The sequence below is a fragment of the Mytilus edulis genome, chromosome 6 (assembly GCF_963676685.1).
Source record: "Mytilus edulis chromosome 6, xbMytEdul2.2, whole genome shotgun sequence".
NCBI lineage: Eukaryota > Metazoa > Mollusca > Bivalvia > Mytilida > Mytilidae > Mytilus > Mytilus edulis.
In genome coordinates, this window is record NC_092349.1 from 73,278,254 (window position 1) to 73,290,904 (window position 12,651).

Below are 12,651 nucleotides of genomic sequence, written 5' to 3' on the forward strand. Positions count from 1 at the left end.
CAAAGTGACTCTAATCCTCGCACATATGATTCAAGTTTGTCTCCGTAAGATCTCAAGCTAAATGCATCATTTGTCGGTGCGGGTAAGCTCATGAGTGATTTCATGTAAGCATTAAAAAATTGTGTGAGTTTCCAAATCTCTCTCTTAGCAAACAAACGGCTGTCTCATAATTGGTGTGCGTAAGCGCAAATCCTGCTATGGTTTAGGCGGCGGTTCTTATAAGCTGGGCTTTCAGATAACTAAATTTTTGTATTGGTGTAAGGCTACTATTTTAGTGTATGGTACATTCGCAAAAGTCCCAAAATGTGCTCAACTGCAAAACATACCCGTCAAAATGTGGCTAATCTAATTAAAATAATCTATGATTTACATTACCAAATACATTTGGTAGTTGGGCTGGTGGGTGTATATACGAACAATCTTCCTGAGTATTGTATGATAGTAAAATCGGACCAATAAAGTTGCTTGATTGATTTCCGGTAGGATTTTCCTCCGATGGAATTCGTTTTCTAGTGTTTAGCATGTAAACGGCTGATGTGTTTGTATAAATAGCGTTTGATGTAGGTATATAGCATTCAGTGTTAGCGTTCATTGTTTACTTTCTTTTAAATTAGAATTATTGTTGGGGGATTTGATTGTTTGCTTAAGTTTTCGTATTTGCTTTAGTTTACTGTCTAAATCAAGCATATACTCATTCAAGTCTGTAATTTCTTGTTCAATGTGATCCTCGTGTTGGATTTCTTTCATCTTCTCGTTTAAATCATGAATAATCTTCTTTTTCTGGGTTACGGCATACTCTATGGCTTTGAACTCCTCCATTTTGACGTTTTCAGGATTCTCTTTCAGCTCCTCGAATTTGATTGATAGCTTCGTCAATGCTGCTCTGTTGCCGACACGTATTGCCTTTAACGTCCGTCACGGCACCATAAATGTTAAAAAATCTCAATAAATGCGTTGTGTGTTCTATATACGTTTAATCGTCATGATAGCTAATGAATAATACAATAACGTCACTCACTATAGCGTTATGGTAACAACGTTACCATAGCATAATGTTTGTATTTGTGTATTTTCTGACATGATTATTATGAAAATATGTTAAGGCACAACTTTTAACCCCAATTGTGGTCAGGATTGCCATGATCCCAGAAAAATATTAAATCGGAACTTTGCCGTAAGGATATGCTAAGATGATCCGAATATGTGGTTTGTAAGTTAAATACGTTATATGAATTTCGGAACCACTGTAATGCAGATGGCTCTGGATTATATAAAAAAAAAAGTAGTGAATAGCCTGGGTTCATACCAGTGGTGTAGAATAGAGAATGCTGCAACACTTTCAATTTTAGTAATAAACAGTGAACGTGAAAGTAGGAAGGTGACAGTGAAAAAAGTGACGTCATATTAGTAAGTAAAAGTTATGACGTAACATTATACAGGTAAATAAGCATCATGGTGTAAAAGTTAAAGTAGTCTGATTTAAAACTGCTCATTAAGGTGTTTAAGGTTTTAGAGTAAGGTGTGTTAGGGTAAGGGGTGTTAGGGTTAGAATTTGAATAGGAGTACGGGTGGTGGTTTTTAAATTGAAAAAAAAAACAGAATATAGGAATATTTAGGATTATGATGGCATCTTATAATCAATATTATTTCATTGATCTGAATACCTTTGACACAAAAGAAAAACAAAAATGGAAGGACCTGCCAACAAGTGAGGTGAACCAAATTATTGACACTACAAGTGGGGATGAAATAATTTGTGATACTTACCTACTAATCTTGAAGTCAATAAAACGGGTAACAAGTAAGGTGTGGGCTTGTAGTGGGTTGTATTACGAAACAAGAACGTTGGAAGGACCGTTCATCATAAGTACGACTGCCTATACCCTTATTAGACAGAAAACCGCGTAGTAGTACGTGTCCTTATTTTTCTTTTCACATCTAGTAAACATTAGATTAAAAAAATTACAAGTGGTGGTTAGGGGTGTAAAATTGAAAAAAAAATAATCATAAAAGACATATGTGTGTAAGTATTAAATAAATAATGGCATTAACAAACAAAAACATATCGGGTACGCCTAGATTGTCAGTTAATATACATGCTCTACATAATAAAGAGGTTACGCTAGGTTTATAAAGACAATACCAACGGGTCATTTACAAATAACGGTAAACAAAGGATTTGGGGTTAAAAGGATATAGTATAAACCCAAAAGACGTGTTGGTAAAGCTTATTGAAGACAAAACGCATCAAGTGTTACCCCATACAGAAGTTTTCACTAAAAATGAATTAATACTAAAAGCAAAGAAACGTGGTATACCTTATATATAGATCAAGATAAAGGAAAAAGGACTGCAACAAGACATAGCTAAGAAACCTGTTATTAAGATGAAAGATGGTAGAAAAGAACTACAGTGTTTATTGAACCATTTGTTAATTCATTTTTAAGGCAAGTCGAAGTGCTTTACATACATTTGATTCGTAAAATTTCAGAAGACAACTTAAAGTAGGCATCGAAGGTGCTTCTAGTACAGTTGGTAAAAAAAACCTTGCAACAGGTGACAGTGATTCCACTTTTAAGGTCAACTCAAGCATGGCAAGTTAGTATTACTGAATCAACCAACTAAGACACTGAACTAACAGTAATGATAGAAAAGGCAAAAGAAAGCATAGCAACTTGCATGCGTGATGGAAGTGAGTGAACGTTAGTCATATTGTAGAAGTACACCTTCATATGAATAAATTGTATCCCTGAAGTTTGAGTCTTACCTACGCCTTTCAGTAAAACTAGCACAGAAGAAGGCCATTATTAACGTGAACTGTATTCTCACAATCACATCATGAATAGGTGGATCAGAAAAGTACATTTTACGAGTGAGTCAATACAAAAAATTCAAAAAAGTACCCGTTAAAAATTCAAAAAACTTCCGAAAGAATAGAACTCACACAAACACGTTGTATTTAACCAATGCTACTAAACATCATTACTGTTGGATAAAAAGTTTTTACTTGTTTGGCTTTATAAATATTTTGATATGAGCGTCACTGATGAGTCTTATGTAGACGAAACGCGCGTCTGGCGTACAAAATTATAATCCTGGTACTTTGATAACTATTTACACCACTGGGTCGATGCCACTGCTGGTGGACGTTTCGTCCCCGAGGGTATTACCAGCCCAGTAGTCAACACTTCGGTGTTTACATGAATTTCAATATTGTGGTCATTTTTATAAATTTCCCGTTTACAAAACTGAATTTTTCGAAAAACTAAGGATTTTCTTATCCCAGGAATAGATTACATTAGCCGTATTTGGCACAACTTTTTGGAATTTTGGATCCTAAATGCTCTTCAACTTTGTACTTGTTTGGCTTTATAAATATTTTGATATGAGCGTCACTGATGAGTCTTATGTAGACGAAACGCGCGTCTGGCGTACAAAATTATAATCCTGGTACTTTGATAACTATATACACCACTGGGTAGATGCCACTGCTGGTGGACGTTCCGTCCCCGAGGGTATTACCAGCCCAGTAGTCAACACTTCAGTGTTGACATGAATATCAATATTGTGGTCATTTTTTTTAAATTTCCCGTTTACAAAACTGAATTTTTCGAAAAACTAAGGATTTTCTTATCCCAGGAATAGATTACCTTAGCCGTATTTGGCACAAATGTTTGGAATTTTGGATCCTAAATGCTCTTCAACTTTGTACTTGTTTGGCTTTATAAATATTTTGATATGAGCGTCACTGATGAGTCTTATGTAGACGAAACGCGCGTCTGGCGTACAAAATTATAATCCTGGTACTTTGATAACTATTATCACATTTGATAAGTCCCCAAGTGTCATCCCACAATGGTAAAGTGTTTTTGTCGAAGATGTTTCAATCATTGTTAAAGGAAGACTTTTTAGACGAACATTTAATGTATTGTGATATGATGAATGGATCGAAAATCGAAATTCCAGAAGAAGATACCATTACAATATCTTACAACATAGTACCAACGTAAAATGCGATTTCCTTATGTTATTTGTGCTGACATTCAATGTAGCTAAGAACAGATAGACACTTGCCAACCTGACAAACTAAAAGCTTACACGGATGTTAACTAACAAAATACACCTTCTGGTTTTACTACCGTGTCCAGTATGCTCATAGGGAATATAAATAAACAAAAGTGTACTCACTGGAAGACATTGTTCAGAGATTTGTGGCTTGTATGGAAGAGATAATGAAGGCGATTGCAGACATCTACATTGATAAAAGACCTGGTGATGACTGAAGAAGATCCCAATGTTTTACAGCGAGTTAAGATTGTCACATGTGCGATGATGAATTAGGTGAAGACAAAGTGCGTGATCACGAGCGTTCGACAGGTAAGTATCGTTGTGCAGCACATAAAAAAAATGTAACTTAGACTGTCAATTACCGGTAAGAAATGCTTTTCATTGATTCGTGTATGTTTATGTTAAGTTCGTCCGACACCTTATATATTTAGCTTAGAATTTAAAGTTGAACCAATTTAAGGTATGAAAGTCGTGATTTATGTAGAATAATGAATTTATGATAAATAATTAAAAATAAAATGTTTATCTTACGATTTTATGAAGGGTCATTACGACATGACGAAAACACAACTACTATCTGCTGACCGACTTAATAATAAACACATTAGTGTGGCTTACTATGTTCATGTACTACATGTGTTTACTTTTTTTTTTTTTGAAATTTGAAACAGTGTTGTTTCCAATGGTTGGTATTAACCAAAGTGCATCGTCAAAACTTTAACAATCAATTTGGCTTAAAATTTTCATTGACCTGAACACTAACCTTAGAATCATACCCAGCATCGTATCTGAAAAGTATTCCTTTAAACTGATGAACAACTCAATGTTTGAAAATACCATGGAAAACACACGTTAACGGGTGAATATAATATTAATGACTACTGATAAGCAACCGTTGAAACTAATAGCTACACCCAACTGTGATCAATTCGTGGTGTATAACGAGTCCATGGTAGTAGGAAACATAAAGAAAACCAAACTAAAGTTTAACAAGCCTGTGTACTAAGGAGCAATTATCTGAGACATTTCAAAGATTTTAAATGTACGACATTCATTTGGACTTTGTGCTTAAACCAACGGGAACAAAGTTCGACAATTGTTTACCGACACTGATAGTTAAGCCTATTAAATTTAAACCGACGACTTTTACAAAGACATATCTCACATTCAAAACAAGATTGACACATCAAACTATTGTATGGACAACCCGTTTTCGAATTCCGACCAACGTCAACAACAAAAAAATGATTGGTATGCATGTGGTGGTCAAATGATGGCTAACTTTGTATGGATGTTTACAAGATGTGTTAATATCGAATGGGTGATGGTCAACACACCAGGAAAGCTAAAGGAACGAAGAAACAAGTCAATTGACAGAACATTACATTTAACGATTGCAAGACGTGTTTGATGACCTTTTAACCCTTCCATTATGAGACCTGGAACCCATTGGACGTGTTAGTTTAAGACGACAACAAGCAAAGCGTATTTTCATTCTTACGGACTTTAATTCCCCCTTACGCAATGGTAAATTACTTGAAACTTAAGATCTACTACATCACCGATGAACTTCAGATAAGAGCACCAGTGGTCTGTGGACACTTTTGTTTGTAATTGTCACAATTGTTGTCTGAAGGAAAACCTTGATGAAGTTGCGTTTCCAAGACAGACAAATTTGGACTTTATGGAAATTGAGAAATACATAGGAGTCAACTGCTTGAAGAATTGAACATGAACAACAATCCTATCACTAACATTAAATCTTAGAATAATAATACGGATGCTGCAACAAAACGACGAGTCATGCGTCAATTGAAACACTATACGAAACCGTTAGAACTAAAATTACAATCCGCGTGTAACCAGATAAAGAGAGATATAAAACGACTAGAGAAAGGATATGATACAGTCATTAAAGAACTCGAGAAAAAGGTAGATGAGTTTAAGACCACTCTGCACCAAGAACTCGAGGTAAATCAGATTAAAAACTCGACACATAAAACATTGATGAACTCTTGAAACTTTAGTTGTCAATAGAAGCTTAAGACCAAAACAAGGAAAATCTAGAGAGTCTGAGGATGTGTATTCTATCGAAACATCCTTTATAATCTTGGTCAAATTGTCAAAGCCTATACTTGCTAAAAGGTTGGTACTGCAAATCTTATTGTTTAAATCAAGAGTTTATGGACTTAGGTTACCCTTTTCATGGAACAAAGACCTCTTTCACCCACACCTGTTTTGTTTTCGCAAGACCTTTCCGATGCGGTTCAAATCCTGAACCGTCTTTTAAGTTAAGGTTCATAAAAAGAACTTTGTACTTTTTCGTCAGTAAAATCCTTGATGCGATACCTTTGGGCTTAAGTTTTTAACACTTGGGACACCGGTTAAGACTTTTCTCGGTCCACCTTTTTAAACATTCTTTTCTTTAAAGTTTAAAACTGTGTCCGTCCCCTACTTTAAATTTAACCTGTTTCAATGAAAGAAGGTTACCAAACAAGTTCCATACACTTTATATTCGTGTTCTTTTTTACTAGCATTATAAGAAGCCATCTTAATTTATCTATATTTGGAGGTGTTGTACTAATGAAAGATATTTGCCATTATAGGGATTCAAAGGTGTGCCTTAACGTACTTTTCATATTAACCACACATGCTTTCGGAAATCCTAGGCTTATCTCTATCTACGGCAATGTTCCGAACCAGACCTATCTCATTTTAAAGGTATTGACCCGAGCTATTCGCCACTTCAAAAATTTTCTGGGAACCAGCACTGTCTGGCCACCACAGAGGTTCAAAATTGTCCATTTACGTACATGTATTTTCTATATCAACAATACATTCGGTATTCCTCGACATATCCCTACGGCAAAGTTCCGAACCGGGTCTGGCTGATTTTAAAGGTACTGACCAAGGCTATTACCAACTTAAATATTTTCTGGGATCTGGGCCTGTCTGGCCACCACAGAGTTTCTAGGGTGCCCCGTAACGTCAATTTCCGTATTAACCACACATTCGGTACTTTTCGGCATAGGTAGCACTCCACAGTTAGGTGTGTAGTTTCGCATTTTGGCCCCTGTGGATTTTTCAAATATGAGAGCTAGTGTGCAATAAAATTCATTTTTGGATAGCTGAGTATTAAAATAGCCTTTGTATTGGGTTTATATGAACATCAAGATTATGTAATGTATGTAATATAGGCTGTTTTCTGTATGACAGTCCGTATTTGCATGTCCCTACCATACCTTGGTCCGGCAATTATTGCAATGTTTTTTTCCAACTTTTTATCGCACGAACTTTGTGATTGGATTTTCGAAAAAATGAGGCGAAAGACACCCATTTTTTATTTGATCATTAGGAAGATTTATGAAAACAGTTTCTAAAAAGGTATCACTCAAAGGCATTGAAATTCTAGTTTGATCAAAATTTGGGGGGGATATGTGACATGTCCACCCCCCCTTTTTGCAATATTTTTCTGGTAAATAAATGCAGAATGTTGCCATGGATACACATAAAAGAAATTAATTTTCACTCTTTTAACTTTTGAAAATCAAATCTATGGAATATACTGATTACATACATATGCACATGTACAACACAAACAGTTAGGTTAATGTATTAGAAATCCAGGAATAGGAGATGATAAAACATTTTGTGGCTCATTTTTAATTTTATTTTCTAACTGTGGAGTGCTACCTTATGGCACATCAGAAAGCACAGAAATGCACTTTTTAAGATAAAATTTACCACAAATCTTTAGTCTTTTATGTTCTTGTTTTAGTTCTAAAGGTAAAAAATCTGCTAGAAATGCAATTTATGTTTATTTTATTGTTTACTGTCCTTAGCAACCAAATATACACATTTTGACACTTAGACATGTTGCGGTCTTAAATTTGTACTCAATTAGCTTCACCATTGTAACAAAAGATTGCGCTTGATATGATTTCCTCAGAATGTATCGCTTTATATTTTTGAATGCGAATAAGTCAAATAAACATTTTTAGCAGGATTTTATATTATAATTTGGCATTTATTAAATTTAATGATGCCAGTACTGCTAGAAATTTATACCCTGCTTGAGAGCTTCTAAACCAAGGTTAGGTATGCTATTTACAGCAAAATTGACCTATAAGTGCTTTCAAATACCTAAAAATTGTACAATTTGTCCTCTTTGAGGGTAATTTTATGATTTTAAATAAGATAATGGGAAAAGTTTTAGAAATTTACCCCAAAAATGAGACAGACTTGAAGTTTTTCATTATGATCCAGCATTTATTTTTAAATCACTTTTTTGTCGCGTTTCAACATCAACTGCTAACCTTCATAAAATCTTTATTACTGAACCAATTTTAAAAACTAAGGTACCATTTTCGTCGTAACAGCTAGTAGAACACAGAAAATATAATAAAAATTGAGGCAGGAGGGGACAATTTCACCTTAAGGTAGCACTCCACAGTTAGGTGTGTAGTTTCGCATTTTGGCCCCTGTGGATTTTTCAAATATGAGAGCTAGTGTGCAATAAAATTCATTTTTGGATAGCTGAGTATTAAAATAGCCTTTGTATTGGGTTTATATGAACATCAAGATTATGAAATGTATGTAATATAGGCTGTTTTCTGTATGACAGTCCGTATTTGCATGTCCCTACCATACCTTGGTCCGGCAATTATTGCAATGTTTTTTTCCAACTTTTTATCGCACGAACTTTGTGATTGGATTTTCGAAAAAATGAGGCGAAAGACACCCATTTTTTATTTGATCATTAGGAAGATTTATGAAAACAGTTTCTAAAAAGGTAACACTCAAAGGCATTAAAATTCTAGTTTGATCAAAATTTTGGGGGGATATGTGACATGTCCACCCCCCACTTTTTGCAATATTTTATGGTAAATAAATGCAGAATGTTGCCATGGATACACATAAAAGAAATTAATTTTCACTCTTTTAACTTTTGAAAATCAAATCTATGGAATATACTGATTACATACATATGCACATGTACAACACAAACAGTTAGGTTAATGTATTAGAAATCCAGGAATAGGAGATGATAAAACATTTTGTGGCTCATTTTTAATTTTATTTTCTAACTGTGGAGTGCTACCATATACTTACGCCAAAGTTCCAAACCGGACCTAGCTCATTTTAAAGGTATTGACCCAAGGTAGCACTCCACAGTTAGAAAATAAAATTAAAAATGAGCCACAAAATGTTTTATCATCTCCTATTCCTGGATTTCTAATACATTAACCTAACTGTTTGTGTTGTACATGTGCATATGTATGAAATCAGTATCTTTCATAGATTTGATTTTCAAAAGTGAAAAGGGTGAAAATTAATTCCTTTTATGTGTATCCATGGCAACATTCTGCATTTATTTCCCATAAAATATTGCAAAAAGGGGGGGTGAACATGTCACATTTCACCCAAAAATTTGGATCAAACTAGAATTTCAATGCCTTTGAGTGATACCTTTTCAGAAACTGTTTCCCTAAATCTTCCTAATGATCAAATAAAAAATGGGTGTCTTTCGCCTCATTTTTTCGTAAAATCCAATCACAAAGTTCGTGCGATAAAAAGTTGGAAAAAAACATTGCAATAATTGCCGGACCAGTGTATGGTAGGGACATGCAAATACGGACTGTCATACAGAAAACAGCCTATATTACATACATTACATAATCTTGATGTTCATATAAACCCAATACAAAGGTTATTTTAATACTCAGCTATCCAAAAATGAATTTTATTGCACACTAGCTCTCATATTTGAAAAATTCACAGGGGCCAAAATGCGAAACTACACATCTAACTGTGGAGTGCTACCCAAGCTATTCCCCACTGAAATATTTTTCTGGGATCCGGGCCCGTCTGGCCACCACAGAGGTTCAAAGGTGCCCCTTAACGTAATTTTCCGTTTTAACCATATGCATACATTCGGTACTTTTCGGCATATACCAACGGCAAAGTTCCGAACCGGACCTAGCTCATTTTAAAGGTATTGACCCAAGCTATTCCCCACTTAAATATTTTTGTGGGATCCGGGCCCGTCTGGCCACCACAGAGGTTCAAAGGTGCCCCTTAACGTAATTTTCCGTTTTAACCATATGCATACATTCGGTACTTTTCGGCATATACCAACGGCAAAGTTCCGAACAAGACCTAGCTCATTTTAAAGGTATTGACCCAAGCTATTCCCCACTTAAATATTTTTGTGGGATCCGGGCCCGTCTGGCCACCACAGAGGTTCAAAGGTGCCCCTTAACGTAATTTTCCGTTTTAACCATATGCATACATTCGGTACTTTTCGGCATATACCAACGGCAAAGTTCCGAACCGGACCTAGCTCATTTTAAAGGTATTGACCCAAGCTATTCCCCACTTAAATATTTTTCTGGGATCCGGGCCCGTCTGGCCACCACAGAGGTTCAAAGGTGCCCCTTAACGTAATTTTCCGTTTTAACCATATGCATACATTCGGTACTTTTCGGCATATACCAACGGCAAAGTTCCGAACCGGACCTAGCTCATTTTAAAGGTATTGACCCAAGCTATTCCCCACTTAAATATTTTTGTGGGATCCGGGCCCGTCTGGCCACCACAGAGGTTCAAAGGTGCCCCTTAACGTAATTTTCCGTTTTAACCATATGCATACATTCGGTACTTTTCGGCATATACCAACGGCAAAGTTCCGAACAAGACCTAGCTCATTTTAAAGGTATTGACCCAACCTATTCCCCACTTAAATATTTTTGTGGGATCCGGGCCCGTCTGGCCACCACAGAGGTTCAAAGGTGCCCCTTAACGTAATTTTCCGTTTTAACCATATGCATACATTCGGTACTTTTCGGCATATACCAACGGCAAAGTTCCGAACCGGACCTAGCTCATTTTAAAGGTATTGACCCAAGCTATTCCCCACTTAAATATTTTTGTGGGATCCGGGCCCGTCTGGCCACCACAGAGGTTCAAAGGTGCCCCTTAACGTAATTTTCCGTTTTAACCATATGCATACATTCGGTACTTTTCGGCATATACCAACGGCAAAGTTCCGAACCGGACCTAGCTCATTTTAAAGGTATTGACCCAAGCTATTCCCCACTTAAATATTTTTGTGGGATCCGGGCCCGTCTGGCCACCACAGAGGTTCAAAGGTGCCCCTTAACGTAATTTTCCGTTTTAACCATATGCATACATTCGGTACTTTTCGGCATATACCAACGGCAAAGTTCCGAACAAGACCTAGCTCATTTTAAAGGTATTGACCCAACCTATTCCCCACTTAAATATTTTTGTGGGATCCGGGCCCGTCTGGCCACCACAGAGGTTCAAAGGTGCCCCTTAACGTAATTTTCCGTTTTAACCATATGCATACATTCGGTACTTTTCGGCATATACCAACGGCAAAGTTCCGAACCGGACCTAGCTCATTTTAAAGGTATTGACCCAAGCTATTCCCCACTTAAATATTTTTGTGGGATCCGGGCCCGTCTGGCCACCACAGAGGTTCAAAGGTGCCCCTTAACGTAATTTTCCGTTTTAACCATATGCATACATTCGGTACTTTTCGGCATATACCAACGGCAAAGTTCCGAACCGGACCTAGCTCATTTTAAAGGTATTGACCCAACCTATTCCCCACTTAAATATTTTTGTGGGATCCGGGCCCGTCTGGCCACCACAGAGGTTCAAAGGTGCCCCTTAACGTAATTTTCCGTTTTAACCATATGCATACATTCGGTACTTTTCGGCATATACCAACGGCAAAGTTCCGAACAAGACCTAGCTCATTTTAAAGGTATTGACCCAACCTATTCCCTACTTAAATATTTTTGTGGGATCCGGGCCCGTCTGGCCACCACAGAGGTTCAAAGGTGCCCCTTAACGTAATTTTCCGTTTTAACCATATGCATACATTCGGTACTTTTCGGCATATACCAACGGCAAAGTTCCGAACCGGACCTAGCTCATTTTAAAGGTATTGACCCAAGCTATTCCCCACTTAAATATTTTTGTGGGATCCGGGCCCGTCTGGCCACCACAGAGGTTCAAAGGTGCCCCTTAACGTAATTTTCCGTTTTAACCATATGCATACATTCGGTACTTTTCGGCATATACCAACGGCAAAGTTCCGAACAAGACCTAGCTCATTTTAAAGGTATTGACCCAACCTATTCCCCACTTAAATATTTTTGTGGGATCCGGGCCCGTCTGGCCACCACAGAGGTTCAAAGGTGCCCCTTAACGTAATTTTCCGTTTTAACCATATGCATACATTCGGTACTTTTCGGCATATACCAACGGCAAAGTTCCGAACCGGACCTAGCTCATTTTAAAGGTATTGACCCAAGCTATTCCCCACTTAAATATTTTTCTGGGATCCGGGCCCGTCTGGCCACCACAGAGGTTCAAAGGTGCCCCTTAACGTAATTTTCCGTTTTAACCATATGCATACATTCGGTACTTTTCGGCATATACCAACGGCAAAGTTCCGAACCGGACCTAGCTCATTTTAAAGGTATTGACCCAAGCTATTCCCCACTTAAATATTTTTGTGGGATCCGGGCCCGTCTGGCCACCACAGAG

General features: G+C 37.0%; 1 protein-coding gene and 1 long non-coding RNA gene across 2 annotated transcripts in view; both read left to right on the top strand.

Moving 5' to 3' along the window:
* LOC139528375 (carbonic anhydrase 1-like) overlaps window positions 1-12,651 on the top strand; it is a 115,745-nt gene that overhangs the window by 54,736 nt on the left and 48,358 nt on the right. The gene's annotated exons all lie outside the window — the stretch shown is intronic.
* Window positions 881-2,754, top strand: LOC139526806 (uncharacterized). Its single transcript, XR_011665183.1, has 2 exons — window positions 881-1,407; window positions 2,492-2,754. It is a non-coding gene; the product is annotated as an uncharacterized lncRNA (long non-coding RNA).